This window comes from Macaca nemestrina, chromosome 16 (genome assembly GCF_043159975.1).
Source record: "Macaca nemestrina isolate mMacNem1 chromosome 16, mMacNem.hap1, whole genome shotgun sequence".
NCBI lineage: Eukaryota > Metazoa > Chordata > Mammalia > Primates > Cercopithecidae > Macaca > Macaca nemestrina.
This window is the reverse complement of record NC_092140.1, coordinates 60316610-60333950: the sequence shown is the minus strand read 5'-3', so window position 1 is coordinate 60333950 and position 17341 is coordinate 60316610.

Here is a 17341-nt window from a genome sequence, read left to right as displayed (position 1 = left end):
GAAGCTTTCTGAGAAACTGCTTAGTGTTCTGTGAATTCATCTCACAGAGTTACATGTGCGTTTCGTGGATCTCTTTGCTAGCCTTATTTCTGTGGAATCTGAGAACAGTTATTTCGGATCCCTTTGAAGACTATAGGGCCAAAGAAATTATCCTCCGATTACAAAGAGAAAGAAGCTTTCTGAGAAACTTCTTTGTGTTCTGTGAAATCATCTCACAGAGTTACAGCTTTCCCCTCAAGAAGACTTTCGCTAAGACAGTTCTTGTGGAATTGGCAAAGTGATATTTGGAAGCCCATAGAGGGCTATGGTGAAAAAGGAAATATCCTCAGATGAAATCTGGAAAGAAGCTTTCTGAGAAACTGCTTAGTGTTCTGTGAATTCATCTCACAGAGTTACATGTGTATTTCGTGGATCTCTTTGCTAGCCTTATTTCTGTGGAATCTGAGAACAGTTATTTCGGATCCCTTTGAAGACTATAGGGCCAAAGGAAATATCCTCCGATAACAAAGAGAAAGAAGCTTTCTGAGAAACTTCTTTGTGTTCTGTGAAATCATCTCAGAGAGTTACAGCTTTCCCCTCAAGAAGCCTTTCGCTAAGACAGTTCTTGTGGAATTGGCAAGGTGATATTTGGAAGCCCATAGAGGGCTATGGTGAAAAAGGAAATATCCTCAGATGAAATCTGGAAAGAAGCTTTCTGAGAAACTGCTTAGTGTTCTGTGAATTCATCTCACAGAGTTGCATGTCTATTTCGTGGATCTCTTTGCTAGCCTTATTTCTGTGGAATCTGAGAACAGTAATTTCGGATCCCTTAGAAGACTATAGGGCCAAAGGACATATCCTCCGATAACAAAGAGAAAGAAGCTTTCTGAGAAACTTCTTTGTGTTCTGTGAAATCATCTCACAGAGTTACAGCTTTCCCTTCAAGAAGCCTTTCGCTAAGACAGTTCTTGTGGAATTGGAAAAGTGATATTTGGAAGCCCATAGAGGGCTATGGTGAAAAAGGAAATATACTCAGATGAAATCTGGAAAGAAGCTTTCTGAGAAACTGCTTAGTGTTCTGTGAATTCATCTCACAGAGTTACATGTGTATTTCTTGGATCTCTTTGCTAGCCTTATTTCTGTGGAATCTGAGTAGAGATATTTCGGATCCCTTAGAAGACAATAGGGCCAAAGGACATATCCTCAGATAACAAAGAGAAAGAAGCTTTCTGAGAAACTTCTTTGTGTTCTGTGGAATCATCTCACAGAGTTACAGCTTTCCCCTCAAGAAGCCTTTCGCTAAGACAGTTCTTGTGGAATTGGCAAAGTGATATTTGGAAGCCCATAGAGGGCTATGGTGAAAAAGGAAATATCCTCAGATGAAATCTGGAAAGAAGCTTTCTGAGAAACTGCTTAGTGTTCTGTGAATTCATCTCACAGAGTTACATGTCTATTTCGTGGATCTCTTTGCTAGCCTTATTTCTGTGGAATCTGAGAACAGTTATTTCGGATCCCTTAGAAGACTATAGGGCCAAAGGACATATCCTCCGATAACAAAGAGAAAGAAGCTTTCTGAGAAACTTCTTAGTGTTCTGTGAAATCATCTCACAGAGTTACAGCTTTCCCCTCAAGAAGCCTTTCGCTAAGACAGTTCTTGTGGAATTGGCAAAGTGATATTTGGAAGCCCATAGAGGGCTATGGTGAAAAGGGAAATATCTTCAGATGAAATCTGGAAAGAAGCTTTCTGAGAAAGTGCTTAGTGTTCTGTGAATTCATCTCACAGAGTTACATGTGTATTGCGTGGATCTCTCTGCTAGCCTTAATTCTGTGGAATCTGAGAAGAGATATTTCGGATCCCTTTGAAGACGATAGGGCCACAGGAAATATCCTCCGATAACAAAGAGAAATAAGCTTTCTGAGAAACTTCTTTGTGTTCTGTGAAATCATCTCACAGAGTTACAGCTTTCCCCTCAAGAAGCCTTTCGCTAAGACAGTTCTTGTGGAATTGGCAAAGTGATATGTGGAAGCCCATAGAGGGCTATGGTGAAAAAGGAAATATCCTCAGATGAAATCTGGAAAGAAGCTTTCTGAGAAACTGCTTAGTGTTCTGTGAATTCATCTCACAGAGTTACATGTGTATTTCGTGGATCTCTTTGCTAGCCTTATTTCTGTGGAATCTGAGAACAGTAATTTCGGATCCCTTTGAAGACTATAGGGCCAAAGGAAATATCCTCCGATAACAAAGAGAAACAAGCTTTCTGAGAAACTTCTTTGTGTTCTGTGAAATCATCTCACAGAGTTACATGTGCTTTTCGTGGATCTCTTTGCTAGCCTTATTTCTGTGGAATCTGAGAACAGTTATTTCGGATCCCTTTGAAGACTATAGGGCCAAAGGAAATATCCTCAGATTACAAAGAGAAAGAAGCTTTCTGAGAAACTTCTTTGTGTTCTGTGAAATCATCTCACAGAGTTACAGCTTTCCCTTCAAGAAGCCTTTCGCTAAGATAGTTCTTGTGGAATTGGCAAAGTGATATTTGGAAGCCCATAGAGGGCTATGGTGAAAAAGGAAATATCCTCAGATGAAATCTGGAAAGAAGCTTTCTGAGAAACTGCTTAGTGTTCTGTGAATTCATCTCACAGAGTTACATGTGTATTTCCTGGATCTCTTTGCTAGCCTTATTTCTGTGGAATCTGAGTAGAGATATTTCGGATCCCTAAGAAGACAATAGGGCCAAAGGACATATCCTCCGATAACAAAGAGAAAGAAGCTTTCTGAGAAACTTCACTGTGTTCTGTGAAATCATCTCACAGAGTTACAGCTTTCCCCTCAAGAAGCCTTTCGCTAAGACAGTTCTTGTGGAATTGGCAAAGTGATATTTGCAAGCCCATAGAGGGCTATGGTGAAAAAGGAAATATCCTCAGATGAAATCTGGAAAGAAGCTTTCTGAGAAACTGCTTAGTGTTCTGTGAATTCATCTCACAGAGTTACATGTGTATTTCGTGGATCTCTTTGCTAGCCTTATTTCTGTGGAATCTGAGAACAGTTATTTCGGATCCCTTTGAAGACTATAGGGCCAAAGGAAATATCCTCCGATAACAAAGAGAAAGAAGCTTTCTGAGAAACTTCTTTGTGTTCTGTGAAATCATCTCAGAGAGTTACAGCTTTCCCCTCAAGAAGCCTTTCGCTAAGACAGTTCTTGTGGAATTGGCAAAGTGATATTTGGAAGCCCATAGAGAGCTATGGTGAAAAACGAAATATCCTCAGATGAAATCTGGAAAGAAGCTTTCTGAGAAACTGCTTAGTGTTCTGTGAATTCATCTCACTGAGTTACATGTGTGTTTCTTGGATCTCTTTGCTAGCCTTATTTCTGTGGAATCTGAGAACAGTTATTTCAGATCCCTTTGAAGACTATAGGGCCAAAGGAAATATCCTCCGATTACAAAGAGAAAGAAGCTTTCTGAGAAACTTCTTTGTGTTCTGTGAAATCATCTCACAGAGTTACAGCATTCCCCTCAAGAAGCCTTTCGCTAAGTGAGTTCTTGTGGAATTGGCAAAGTGATATTCGGAGGCCCTTAGAGGGCTATGGTGAAAAAGGAAATATCCTCAGATGAAATCTGGAAAGAAGCTTTCTGAGAAACTGCTTAGTGTTCTGTGAATTCATCTCACAGAGTTACATGTGTATTTCTTGGATCTCTTTGCTAGCCTTATTTCTGTGGAATCTGAGTAGAGATATTTCGGATCCCTAAGAAGACAATAGGGCCAAAGGACATATCCTCCGATAACAAAGAGAAAGAAGCTTTCTGAGAAACTTCATTGTGTTCTGTGAAATCATCTCACAGAGTTACAGCTTTCCCCTCAAGAAGCCTTTCGCTAAGACAGTTCTTGTGGAATTGGCAAAGAGATATTTGGAAGCCCATAGAGGGCTATGGTGAAAAAGGAAATATCCTCAGATGAAATCTGGAGAGAAGCTTTCTGAGAAACTGCTTAGTGTTCTGTGAATTCATCTCAAAGAGTTACATGTGTATTTCGTGGATCTCTTTCCTAGCCTTATTTCTGTGGAATCTGAGAACAGATATTTCGGACCCCTTAGAAGACTATAGGGCCAAAGGACATATCCTCCGATAACAAAGAGAAAGAAGCTTTCTGAGAAACTTCTTTGTGTTCTGTGAAATCATCTCACAGAATTACAGCTTTCCCCTCAAGAAGCCTTTCGCTAAGACAGTTCTTGTGGAATTGGCAAAGTGATATTTGGAAGCCCATAGAGGGCTATGGTGAAAAAGGAAATATCATCAGATGAAATCTGGAAAGAAGCTTTCTGAGAAACTGCTTAGTGTTCTGTGAATTCATCTCACAGAGTTACATGGGTATTTCGTGGATCTCTTTGCTAGCCTTATTTCTGTGGAATCTGAGAAGAGATATTTCGGATCCCTTAGAAGACAATAGGGCCCAAGGACATATCCTCCGATAACAAAGAGAAAGAAGCTTTCTGAGAAACTTCTTTGTGTTCTGTGAAATCATCTCACAGAGTTACAGCTTTCCCCTCAAGAAGCCTTTCTCTAAGACAGTTCTTGTGGAATTGGAAAAGTGATATTTGGAAGCCCATAGAAGGCTATGGTGAAAAAGGAAATATCCTCAGATGAAATCTGGAAAGAAGCTTTCTGAGAAACTGCTTAGTGTTCTGTGAATTCATCTCACAGAGTTACATGTGTATTTCGTGGATCTCTTTGCTAGCCTTATTTCTGTGGAATCTGAGAACAGTTATTTCGGATCCCTTTGAAGACTATAGGGCCAAAGGAAATATCCTCCGATAACAAAGAGAAAGAAGTTTTCTGAGAAACTTCTTTGTGTTCTGTGAAATCATTTCACAGAGGTACAGCTTTCCCTTCAAGAAGCCTTTCGCTAAGACAGTTCTTGTGGAATTGGAAAAGTGATATTTGGAAGCCCATAGAGGGCTATGGTGAAAAAGGAAATATACTCAGATGAAATCTGGAAAGAAGCTTTCTGAGAAACTGCTTAGTGTTCTGTGAATTCATCTCACAGAGTTACATGTGTATTTCTTGGATCTCTTTGCTAGCCTTATTTCTGTGGAATCTGAGTAGAGATATTTCGGATCCCTTAGAAGACAATAGGGCCAAAGGACATATCCTCAGATAACAAAGAGAAAGAAGCTTTCTGAGAAACTTCTTTGTGTTCTGTGGAATCATCTCACAGAGTTACAGCTTTCCCCTCAAGAAGCCTTTCGCTAAGACAGTTCTTGTGGAATTGGCAAAGTGATATTTGGAAGCCCATAGAGGGCTATGGTGAAAAAGGAAATATCCTCAGATGAAATCTGGAAAGAAGCTTTCTGAGAAACTGCTTAGTGTTCTGTGAATTCATCTCACAGAGTTACATGTCTATTTCGTGGATCTCTTTGCTAGCCTTATTTTTGTGGAATCTGAGAACAGTTATTTCGGATCCCTTAGAAGACTATAGGGCCAAAGGACATATCCTCCGATAACAAAGAGAAAGAAGCTTTCTGAGAAACTTCTTTGTGTTCTGTGAAATCATCTCACAGAGTTACAGCTTTCCTTTCAAGAAGCCTTTCGCTAAGACAGTTCTTGTGGAATTGGAAAAGTGATATTTGGAAGCCCATAGAGGGCTATGGTGAAAAAGGAAATATACTCAGATGAAATCTGGAAAGAAGCTTTCTGAGAAACTGCTTAGTGTTCTGTGAATTCATCTCACAGAGTTACATGTGTATTTCTTGGATCTCTTTGCTAGCCTTATTTCTGTGGAATCTGAGTAGAGATATTTCGGATCCCTTAGAAGACAATAGGGCCAAAGGACATATCCTCAGATAACAAAGAGAAAGAAGCTTTCTGAGAAACTTCTTTGTGTTCTGTGGAATCATCTCACAGAGTTACAGCTTTCCCCTCAAGAAGCCTTTCGCTAAGACAGTTCTTGTGGAATTGGCAAAGTGATATTTGGAAGCCCATAGAGGGCTATGGTGAAAAAGGAAATATCCTCAGATGAAATCTGGAAAGAAGCTTTCTGAGAAACTGCTTAGTGTTCTGTGAATTCATCTCACAGAGTTACATGTCTATTTCGTGGATCTCTTTGCTAGCCTTATTTCTGTGGAATCTGAGAACAGTTATTTCGGATCCCTTAGAAGACTATAGGGCCAAAGGACATATCCTCCGATAACAAAGAGAAAGAAGCTTTCTGAGAAACTTCTTAGTGTTCTGTGAAATCATCTCACAGAGTTACAGCTTTCCCCTCAAGAAGCCTTTCGCTAAGACAGTTCTTGTGGAATTGGCAAAGTGATATTTGGAAGCCCATAGAGGGCTATGGTGAAAAAGGAAATATCTTCAGATGAAATCTGGAAAGAAGCTTTCTGAGAAAGTGCTTAGTGTTCTGTGAATTCATCTCACAGAGTTACATGTGTATTGCGTGGATCTCTCTGCTAGCCTTAATTCTGTGGAATCTGAGAAGAGATATTTCGGATCCCTTTGAAGACGATAGGGCCACAGGAAATATCCTCCGATAACAAAGAGAAATAAGCTTTCTGAGAAACTTCTTTGTGTTCTGTGAAATCATCTCACAGAGTTACAGCTTTCCCCTCAAGAAGCCTTTCGCTAAGACAGTTCTTGTGGAATTGGCAAAGTGATATGTGGAAGCCCATAGAGGGCTATGGTGAAAAAGGAAATATCCTCAGATGAAATCTGGAAAGAAGCTTTCTGAGAAACTGCTTAGTGTTCTGTGAATTCATCTCACAGAGTTACATGTGTATTTCGTGGATCTCTTTGCTAGCCTTATTTCTGTGGAATCTGAGAACAGTAATTTCGGATCCCTTTGAAGACTATAGGGCCAAAGGAAATATCCTCCGATAACAAAGAGAAACAAGCTTTCTGAGAAACTTCTTTGTGTTCTGTGAAATCATCTCACAGAGTTACATGTGCTTTTCGTGGATCTCTTTGCTAGCCTTATTTCTGTGGAATCTGAGAACAGTTATTTCGGATCCCTTTGAAGACTATAGGGCCAAAGGAAATATCCTCAGATTACAAAGAGAAAGAAGCTTTCTGAGAAACTTCTTTGTGTTCTATGAAATCATCTCACAGAGTTACAGCTTTCCCTTCAAGAAGCCTTTCGCTAAGATAGTTCTTGTGGAATTGGCAAAGTGATATTTGGAAGCCCATAGAGGGCTATGGTGAAAAAGGAAATATCCTCAGATGAAATCTGGAAAGAAGCTTTCTGAGAAACTGCTTAGTGTTCTGTGAATTCATCTCACAGAGTTACATGTGTATTTCCTGGATCTCTTTGCTAGCCTTATTTCTGTGGAATCTGAGTAGAGATATTTCGGATCCCTAAGAAGACAATAGGGCCAAAGGACATATCCTCCGATAACAAAGAGAAAGAAGCTTTCTGAGAAACTTCACTGTGTTCTGTGAAATCATCTCACAGAGTTACAGCTTTCCCCTCAAGAAGCCTTTCGCTAAGACAGTTCTTGTGGAATTGGCAAAGTGATATTTGCAAGCCCATAGAGGGCTATGGTGAAAAAGGAAATATCCTCAGATGAAATCTGGAAAGAAGCTTTCTGAGAAACTGCTTAGTGTTCTGTGAATTCATCTCACAGAGTTACATGTGTATTTCGTGGATCTCTTTGCTAGCCTTATTTCTGTGGAATCTGAGAACAGTTATTTCGGATCCCTTTGAAGACTATAGGGCCAAAGGAAATATCCTCCGATAACAAAGAGAAAGAAGCTTTCTGAGAAACTTCTTTGTGTTCTGTGAAATCATCTCAGAGAGTTACAGCTTTCCCCTCAAGAAGCCTTTCGCTAAGACAGTTCTTGTGGAATTGGCAAAGTGATATTTGGAAGCCCATAGAGGGCTATGGTGAAAAACGAAATATCCTCAGATGAAATCTGGAAAGAAGCTTTCTGAGAAACTGCTTAGTGTTCTGTGAATTCATCTCACTGAGTTACATGTGTGTTTCGTGGATCTCTTTGCTAGCCTTATTTCTGTGGAATCTGAGAACAGTTATTTCAGATCCCTTTGAAGACTATAGGGCCAAAGGAAATATCCTCCGATTACAAAGAGAAAGAAGCTTTCTGAGAAACTTCTTTGTGTTCTGTGAAATCATCTCACAGAGTTACAGCATTCCCCTCAAGAAGCCTTTCGCTAAGTGAGTTCTTGTGGAATTGGCAAAGTGATATTCGGAGGCCCTTAGAGGGCTATGGTGAAAAAGGAAATATCCTCAGATGAAATCTGGAAAGAAGCTTTCTGAGAAACTGCTTAGTGTTCTGTGAATTCATCTCACAGAGTTACATGTGTATTTCTTGGATCTCTTTGCTAGCCTTATTTCTGTGGAATCTGAGTAGAGATATTTCGGATCCCTAAGAAGACAATAGGGCCTAAGGACATATCCTCCGATAACAAAGAGAAAGAAGCTTTCTGAGAAACTTCATTGTGTTCTGTGAAATCATCTCACAGAGTTACAGCTTTCCCCTCAAGAAGCCTTTCGCTAAGACAGTTCTTGTGGAATTGGCAAAGAGATATTTGGAAGCCCATAGAGGGCTATGGTGAAAAAGGAAATATCCTCAGATGAAATCTGGAGAGAAGCTTTCTGAGAAACTGCTTAGTGTTCTGTGAATTCATCTCAAAGAGTTACATGTGTATTTCGTGGATCTCTTTCCTAGCCTTATTTCTGTGGAATCTGAGAACAGATATTTCGGACCCCTTAGAAGACTATAGGGCCAAAGGACATATCCTCCGATAACAAAGAGAAAGAAGCTTTCTGAGAAACTTCTTTGTGTTCTGTGAAATCATCTCACAGAGTTACAGCTTTCCCCTCAAGAAGCCTTTCGCTAAGACAGTTCTTGTGGAATTGGCAAAGTGATATTTGGAAGCCCATAGAGGGCTATGGTGAAAAAGGAAATATCATCAGATGAAATCTGGAAAGAAGCTTTCTGAGAAACTGATTAGTGTTCTGTGAATTCATCTCACAGAGTTACATGGGTATTTCGTGGATCTCTTTGCTAGCCTTATTTCTGTGGAATCTGAGAAGAGATATTTCGGATCCCTTAGAAGACAATAGGGCCCAAGGACATATCCTCCGATAACAAAGAGAAAGAAGCTTTCTGAGAAACTTCTTTGTGTTCTGTGAAATCATCTCACAGAGTTACAGCTTTCCCCTCAAGAAGCCTTTCTCTAAGACAGTTCTTGTGGAATTGGAAAAGTGATATTTGGAAGCCCATAGAAGGCTATGGTGAAAAAGGAAATATCCTCAGATGAAATCTGGAAAGAAGCTTTCTGAGAAACTGCTTAGTGTTCTGTGAATTCATCTCACAGAGTTACATGTGTATTTCGTGGATCTCTTTGCTAGCCTTATTTCTGTGGAATCTGAGAACAGTTATTTCGGATCCCTTTGAAGACTATAGGGCCAAAGGAAATATCCTCCGATAACAAAGAGAAAGAAGTTTTCTGAGAAACTTCTTTGTGTTCTGTGAAATCATTTCACAGAGGTACAGCTTTCCCTTCAAGAAGCCTTTCGCTAAGACAGTTCTTGTGGAATTGGAAAAGTGATATTTGGAAGCCCATAGAGGGCTATGGTGAAAAAGGAAATATACTCAGATGAAATCTGGAAAGAAGCTTTCTGAGAAACTGCTTAGTGTTCTGTGAATTCATCTCACAGAGTTACATGTGTATTTCTTGGATCTCTTTGCTAGCCTTATTTCTGTGGAATCTGAGTAGAGATATTTCGGATCCCTTAGAAGACAATAGGGCCAAAGGACATATCCTCAGATAACAAAGAGAAAGAAGCTTTCTGAGAAACTTCTTTGTGTTCTGTGGAATCATCTCACAGAGTTACAGCTTTCCCCTCAAGAAGCCTTTCGCTAAGACAGTTCTTGTGGAATTGGCAAAGTGATATTTGGAAGCCCATAGAGGGCTATGGTGAAAAAGGAAATATCCTCAGATGAAATCTGGAAAGAAGCTTTCTGAGAAACTGCTTAGTGTTCTGTGAATTCATCTCACAGAGTTACATGTCTATTTCGTGGATCTCTTTGCTAGCCTTATTTCTGTGGAATCTGAGAACAGTTATTTCGGATCCCTTAGAAGACTATAGGGCCAAAGGACATATCCTCCGATAACAAAGAGAAAGAAGCTTTCTGAGAAACTTCTTTGTGTTCTGTGAAATCATCTCACAGAGTTACAGCTTTCCCCTCAAGAAGCCTTTCGCTAAGACAGTTCTTGTGGAATTGGCAAAGTGATATTTGGAAGCCCATAGAGGGCTATGGTGAAAAAGAAAATATCTTCAGATGAAATCTGGAAAGAAGCTTTCTGAGAAACTGCTTAGTGTTCTGTGAATTCATCTCACAGAGTTACATGGGTATTGCGTGGATCTCTCTGCTAGCCTTATTTCTGTGGAATCTGAGAAGAGATATTTCGGATCCCTTTGAAGACGATAGGGCCACAGGAAATATCCTCCGATAACAAAGAGAAATCAGCTTTCTGAGAAACTTCTTTGTGTTCTGTGAAATCATCTCACAGAGTTACAGCTTTCCCCTCAAGAAGCCTTTCGCTAAGACAGTTCTTGTGGAATTGGCAAAGTGATATTTGGAAGCCCATAGAGGGCTATGGTGAAAAAGGAAATATCCTCAGATGAAATCTGGAAAGAAGCTTTCTGAGAAACTGCTTAGTGTTCTGTGAATTCATCTCACAGAGTTACATGTGTATTTCGTGGATCTCTTTGCTAGCCTTATTTCTGTGGAATCTGAGAACAGTAATTTCGGATCCCTTTGAAGACTATAGGGCCAAAGGAAATATCCTCCGATAACAAAGAGAAACAAGCTCTCTGAGAAACTTCTTTGTGTTCTGTGAAATCATCTCACAGAGTTACAGCTTTCCCTTCAAGAAGCCTTTCGCTAAGACAGTTCTTGTGGAATTGGCAAAGTGATATTTGGAAGCCCATAGAGGGCTATGGTGAAAAAGGAAATATCATCAGATGAAATCTGGAAACAAGCTTTCTGAGAAACTGATTAGTGTTCTGTGAATTCATCTCACAGAGTTACATGTGTATTTCGTGGATCTCTTTGCAAGCCTTATTTCTGTGGAATCTGAGAAGAGATATTTCGGATCTCTTAGAAGACAATAGGGCCCAAGGACATATCCTCCGATAACAAAGAGAAGGAAGCTTTCTGAGAAACTTCTTTGTGTTCTGTGAAATCATCTCACAGAGTTACAGCTTTCCCCTCAAGAAGCCTTTCGCTAAGGCAGTTCTTGTGGAATTGGAAAAGTGATATTTGGAAGCCCATAGAGGGCTATGGTGAAAAAGGAAATACCCTCAGATGAAATCTGGAAAGAAGCTTTCTGAGAAACTGCTTAGTGTTCTGTGAATTCATCTCACAGAGTTACATGTGTATTTCGTGGATCTCTTTGCTAGCCTTATTTCTGTGGAATCTGAGAACAGTTATTTCGGATCCCTTTGAAGACTATAGGGCCAAAGGAAATATCCTCCGATAACAAAGAGAAAGAAGCTTTCTGAGAAACTTCTTTGTGTTCTGTGAAATCATTTCACAGAGTTACAGCTTTCCCTTCAAGAAGCCTTTCGCTAAGACAGTTCTTGTGGAATTGGAAAAGTGATATTTGGAAGCCCATTGAGGGCTATGGTGAAAAAGGAAATATCCTCAGATGAAATCTGGAAAGAAGCTTTCTGAGAAACTGCTTAGTGTTCTGTGAATTCATCTCACAGAGTTACATGTGTATTTCTTGGATCTCTTTGCTAGCCTTATTTCTGTGGAATCTGAGTAGAGATACTTCGGATCCCTTAGAAGACAATAGGGCCAAAGGACATATCCTCAGATAACAAAGAGAAAGAAGCTTTCTGAGAAACTTCTTTGTGTTCTGTGGAATCATCTCACAGAGTTACAGCTTTCCCCTCAAGAAGCCTTTCGCTAAGACAGTTCTTGTGGAATTGGCAAAGTGATATTTGGAAGCCCATAGAGGGCTATGGTGAAAAAGGAAATATCCTCAGATGATATCTGGAAAGAAGCTTTCTGAGAAACTGCTTAGTGTTCTGTGAATTCATCTCACAGAGTTACATGTCTATTTCGTGGATCTCTTTGCTAGCCTTATTTCTGTGGAATCTGAGAACAGTTATTTCGGATCCCTTAGAAGACTATAGGGCCAAAGGACATATCCTCTGATAACAAAGAGAAAGAAGCTTTCTGAGAAACTTCTTTGTGTTCTGTGAAATCATCTCACAGAGTTACAGCTTTCCCCTCAAGAAGCCTTTCGCTAAGACAGTTCTTGTGGAATTGGCAAAGTGATATTTGGAAGCCCATAGAGGGCTATGGTGAAAAAGGAAATATCCTCAGATGAAATCTGGAAAGAAGCTTTCTGAGAAACTGCTTAGTGTTCTGTGAATTCATCTCACAGAGTTACATGTGTATTTCGTGGATCTCTTTGCTAGCCTTATTTCTGTGGAATCTGAGAACAGTAATTTCGGATCCCTTTGAAGACTATAGGGCCAAAGGAAATATCCTCCGATAACAAAGAGAAACAAGCTTTCTGAGAAACTTCTTTGTGTTCTGTGAAATGATCTCACAGAGTTACAGCTTTCCCTTCAAGAAGCCTTTCGCTAAGACAGTTCTTGTGGAATTGGCAAAGTGATATTTGGAAGCCCATAGAGGGCTATGGTGAAAAAGGAAATATCCTCAGATGAAATCCGGAAAGAAGCTTTCTGAGAAACTGCTTAGTGTTCTGTGAATTCATCTCACAGAGTTACATGTGTATTTCTTGGATCTCTTTGCTGGCCTTATTTCTGTGGAATCTGAGTAGAGATATTTCGGATCCCTTAGAAGACAATAGGGCCCAAGGACATATCCTCCGATAACAAAGAGAAAGAAGCTTTCTGAGAAACTTCTTTGTGTTCTGTGAAAACATCTCACACAGTTACAGCTTTCCCCTCAAGAAAACTTTCGCTAAGACAGTTCTTGTGGAATTGGCAAAGTGATATTTGGAAGCCCATAGAGGGCTATGGTGAAAAAGGAAATATCCTCAGATGAAATCTGGAAAGAAGCTTTCTGAGAAACTGCTTAGTGTTCTGTGAATTCATCTCACAGAGTTACATGTGTATTTCGTGGATTTCTTTGCTAGCCTTATTTCTGTGGAATCTGAGAACAGTTATTTCGGATCCCTTTGAAGACTATAGGGCCAAAGGAAATATCCTCCGTTAACAAAGAGAAAGAAGCTTTCTGAGAAACTTCTTTGTGTTCTGTGAAATCATCTCAGAGAGTTACAGCTTTCCCCTCAAGAAGCCTTTCGCTAAGACAGTTCTTGTGGAATTGGCAAAGTGATATTTGGAAGCCCATAGAGGGCTATGGTGAAAAAGGAAATATCCTCAGATGAAATCTGGAAAGAAGCTTTATGAGAAACTGCTTAGTGTTCTGTGAATTCATCTCACAGAGTTACATGTGCGTTTCGTGGATCTCTTTGCTAGCCTTATTTCTGTGGAATCTGAGAACAGTTATTTCGGATCCCTTTGAAGACTATAGGGCCAAAGGAATTATCCTCCGATTACAAAGAGAAAGAAGCTTTCTGAGAAACTTCTTTGTGTTCTGTGAAATCATCTCACACAGTTACAGCTTTCCCCTCAAGAAGACTTTCGCTAAGACAGTTCTTGTGGAATTGGCAAAGTGATATTTGGAAGCCCATAGAGGGCTATGTTGAAAAAGGAAATATCCTCAGATGAAATCTGGAAAGAAGCTTTCTGAGAAACTGCTTAGTGTTCTGTGAATTCATCTCACAGAGTTACATGTGTATTTCGTGGATCTCTTTGCTAGCCTTATTTCTGTGGAATCTGAGAACAGTTATTTCGGATCCCTTTGAAGACTATAGGGCCAAAGGAAATATCCTCCGATAACAAAGAGAAAGAAGCTTTCTGAGAAACTTCTTTGTGTTCTGTGAAATCATCTCAGAGAGTTACAGCTTTCCCCTCAAGAAGCCTTTCGCTAAGACAGTTCTTGTGGAAATGGCAAAGTGATATTTGGAAGCCCATAGAGGGCTATGGTGAAAAAGGAAATATCCTCAGATGAAATCTGGAAAGAAGCTTTCTGAGAAACTGCTTAGTGTTCTGTGAATTCATCTCACAGAGTTACATGTGAGTTTCGTGGATCTCTTTGCTAGCCTTATTTCTGTGGAATCTGAGAACAGTTATTTCGGATCCCTTTGAAGACTATAGGGCCAAAGGAATTATCCTCCGATTACAAAGAGAAAGAAGCTTTCTGAGAAACTTCTTTGTGTTCTGTGAAATCATCTCACAGAGGTACAGCTTTCCCTTCAAGATGCCTTTCGCTAAGACAGTTCTTGTGGAATTGGCAAAGTGATATTTGGAAGCCCATAGACGGCTATGGTGAAAAAGGAAATATCCTCAGATGAAATCTGGAAAGAAGCTTTCTGAGAAACTGCTTAGTGTTCTGTGAATTCATCTCACAGAGTTACATGTGTATTTCTTGGATCTCTTTGCTAGCCTTATTTCTGTGGAATCTCAGTAGAGATATTTCGGATACCTTAGAAGACAATAGGGCCCAAGGAAATATCCTCCGATAACAAAGAGAAAGAAGCTTTCTGAGAAACTTCTTTGTGTTCTGTGAAATCATCTCACAGAGTTACAGCTTTCCCTTCAAGAAGCCTTTCGCTAAGACAGTTCTTGTGGAATTGGAAAAGTGATATTTGGAAGCCCATAGAGGGCTATGGTGAAAAAGGAAATATCCTCAGATGAAATCTGGAAAGAAGCTTTCTGAGAAACTGCTTAGTGTTCTGTGAATTCATCTCACAGAGTTACATGTCTATTTCGTGGATCTCTTTGCTAGCCTTATTTCTGTGGAATCTGAGAACAGTTATTTCGGATCCCTTAGAAGACTATAGGGCCAAAGGACATATCCTCCGATTACAAAGAGAAAGAAGCTTTCTGAGAAACTTCTTTGTGTTCTGTGAAATCATCTCACAGAGTTACAGCTTTCCCCTCAAGAAGCCTTTCGCTAAGACAGTTCTTGTGGAATTGGCAAAGTGATATTTGGAAGCCCATAGAGGGCTATGGTGAAAAAGGAAATATCCTCAGATGAAATCTGGAAAGAAGCTTTCTGAGAAACTGCTTAGTGTTCTGTGAATTCATCTCACAGAGTTACATGTGTATTTCGTGGATCTCTTTGCTAGCCTTATTTCTGTGGAATCTGAGAACAGTAATTTCGGATCCCTTTGAAGACTATAGGGCCAAAGGAAATATCCTCCGATAACAAAGAGAAACAAGCTTTCTGAGAAACTTCTTTGTGTTCTGTGAAATCATCTCACAGAGTTACAGCTTTCCCTTCAAGAAGCCTTTCGCTAAGACAGTTCTTGTGGAATTGGCAAAGTGATATTTGGAAGCCCATAGAGGGCTATGGTGAAAAAGGAAATATCATCAGATGAAATCTGGAAACAAGCTTTCTGAGAAACTGATTAGTGTTCTGTGAATTCATCTCACAGAGTTACATGTGTATTTCGTGGATCTCTTTGCAAGCCTTATTTCTGTGGAATCTGAGAAGAGATATTTCGGATCTCTTAGAAGACAATAGGGCCCAAGGACATATCCTCCGATAACAAAGAGAAGGAAGCTTTCTGAGAAACTTCTTTGTGTTCTGTGAAATCATCTCACAGAGTTACAGCTTTCCCCTCAAGAAGCCTTTCGCTAAGGCAGTTCTTGTGGAATTGGAAAAGTGATATTTGGAAGCCCATAGAGGGCTATGGTGAAAAAGGAAATACCCTCAGATGAAATCTGGAAAGAAGCTTTCTGAGAAACTGCTTAGTGTTCTGTGAATTCATCTCACAGAGTTACATGTGTATTTCGTGGATCTCTTTGCTAGCCTTATTTCTGTGGAATCTGAGAACAGTTATTTCGGATCCCTTTGAAGACTATAGGGCCAAAGGAAATATCCTCCGATAACAAAGAGAAAGAAGCTTTCTGAGAAACTTCTTTGTGTTCTGTGAAATCATTTCACAGAGTTACAGCTTTCCCTTCAAGAAGCCTTTCGCTAAGACAGTTCTTGTGGAATTGGAAAAGTGATATTTGGAAGCCCATTGAGGGCTATGGTGAAAAAGGAAATATCCTCAGATGAAATCTGGAAAGAAGCTTTCTGAGAAACTGCTTAGTGTTCTGTGAATTCATCTCACAGAGTTACATGTGTATTTCTTGGATCTCTTTGCTAGCCTTATTTCTGTGGAATCTGAGTAGAGATACTTCGGATCCCTTAGAAGACAATAGGGCCAAAGGACATATCCTCAGATAACAAAGAGAAAGAAGCTTTCTGAGAAACTTCTTTGTGTTCTGTGGAATCATCTCACAGAGTTACAGCTTTCCCCTCAAGAAGCCTTTCGCTAAGACAGTTCTTGTGGAATTGGCAAAGTGATATTTGGAAGCCCATAGAGGGCTATGGTGAAAAAGGAAATATCCTCAGATGAAATCTGGAAAGAAGCTTTCTGAGAAACTGCTTAGTGTTCTGTGAATTCATCTCACAGAGTTACATGTCTATTTCGTGGATCTCTTTGCTAGCCTTATTTCTGTGGAATCTGAGAACAGTTATTTCGGATCCCTTAGAAGACTATAGGGCCAAAGGACATATCCTCTGATAACAAAGAGAAAGAAGCTTTCTGAGAAACTTCTTTGTGTTCTGTGAAATCATCTCACAGAGTTACAGCTTTCCCCTCAAGAAGCCTTTCGCTAAGACAGTTCTTGTGGAATTGGCAAAGTGATATTTGGAAGCCCATAGAGGGCTATGGTGAAAAAGGAAATATCCTCAGATGAAATCTGGAAAGAAGCTTTCTGAGAAACTGCTTAGTGTTCTGTGAATTCATCTCACAGAGTTACATGTGTATTTCGTGGATCTCTTTGCTAGCCTTATTTCTGTGGAATCTGAGAACAGTAATTTCGGATCCCTTTGAAGACTATAGGGCCAAAGGAAATATCCTCCGATAACAAAGAGAAACAAGCTTTCTGAGAAACTTCTTTGTGTTCTGTGAAATGATCTCACAGAGTTACAGCTTTCCCTTCAAGAAGCCTTTCGCTAAGACAGTTCTTGTGGAATTGGCAAAGTGATATTTGGAAGCCCATAGAGGGCTATGGTGAAAAAGGAAATATCCTCAGATGAAATCCGGAAAGAAGCTTTCTGAGAAACTGCTTAGTGTTCTGTGAATTCATCTCACAGAGTTACATGTGTATTTCTTGGATCTCTTTGCTGGCCTTATTTCTGTGGAATCTGAGTAGAGATATTTCGGATCCCTTAGAAGACAATAGGGCCCAAGGACATATCCTCCGATAACAAAGAGAAAGAAGCTTTCTGAGAAACTTCT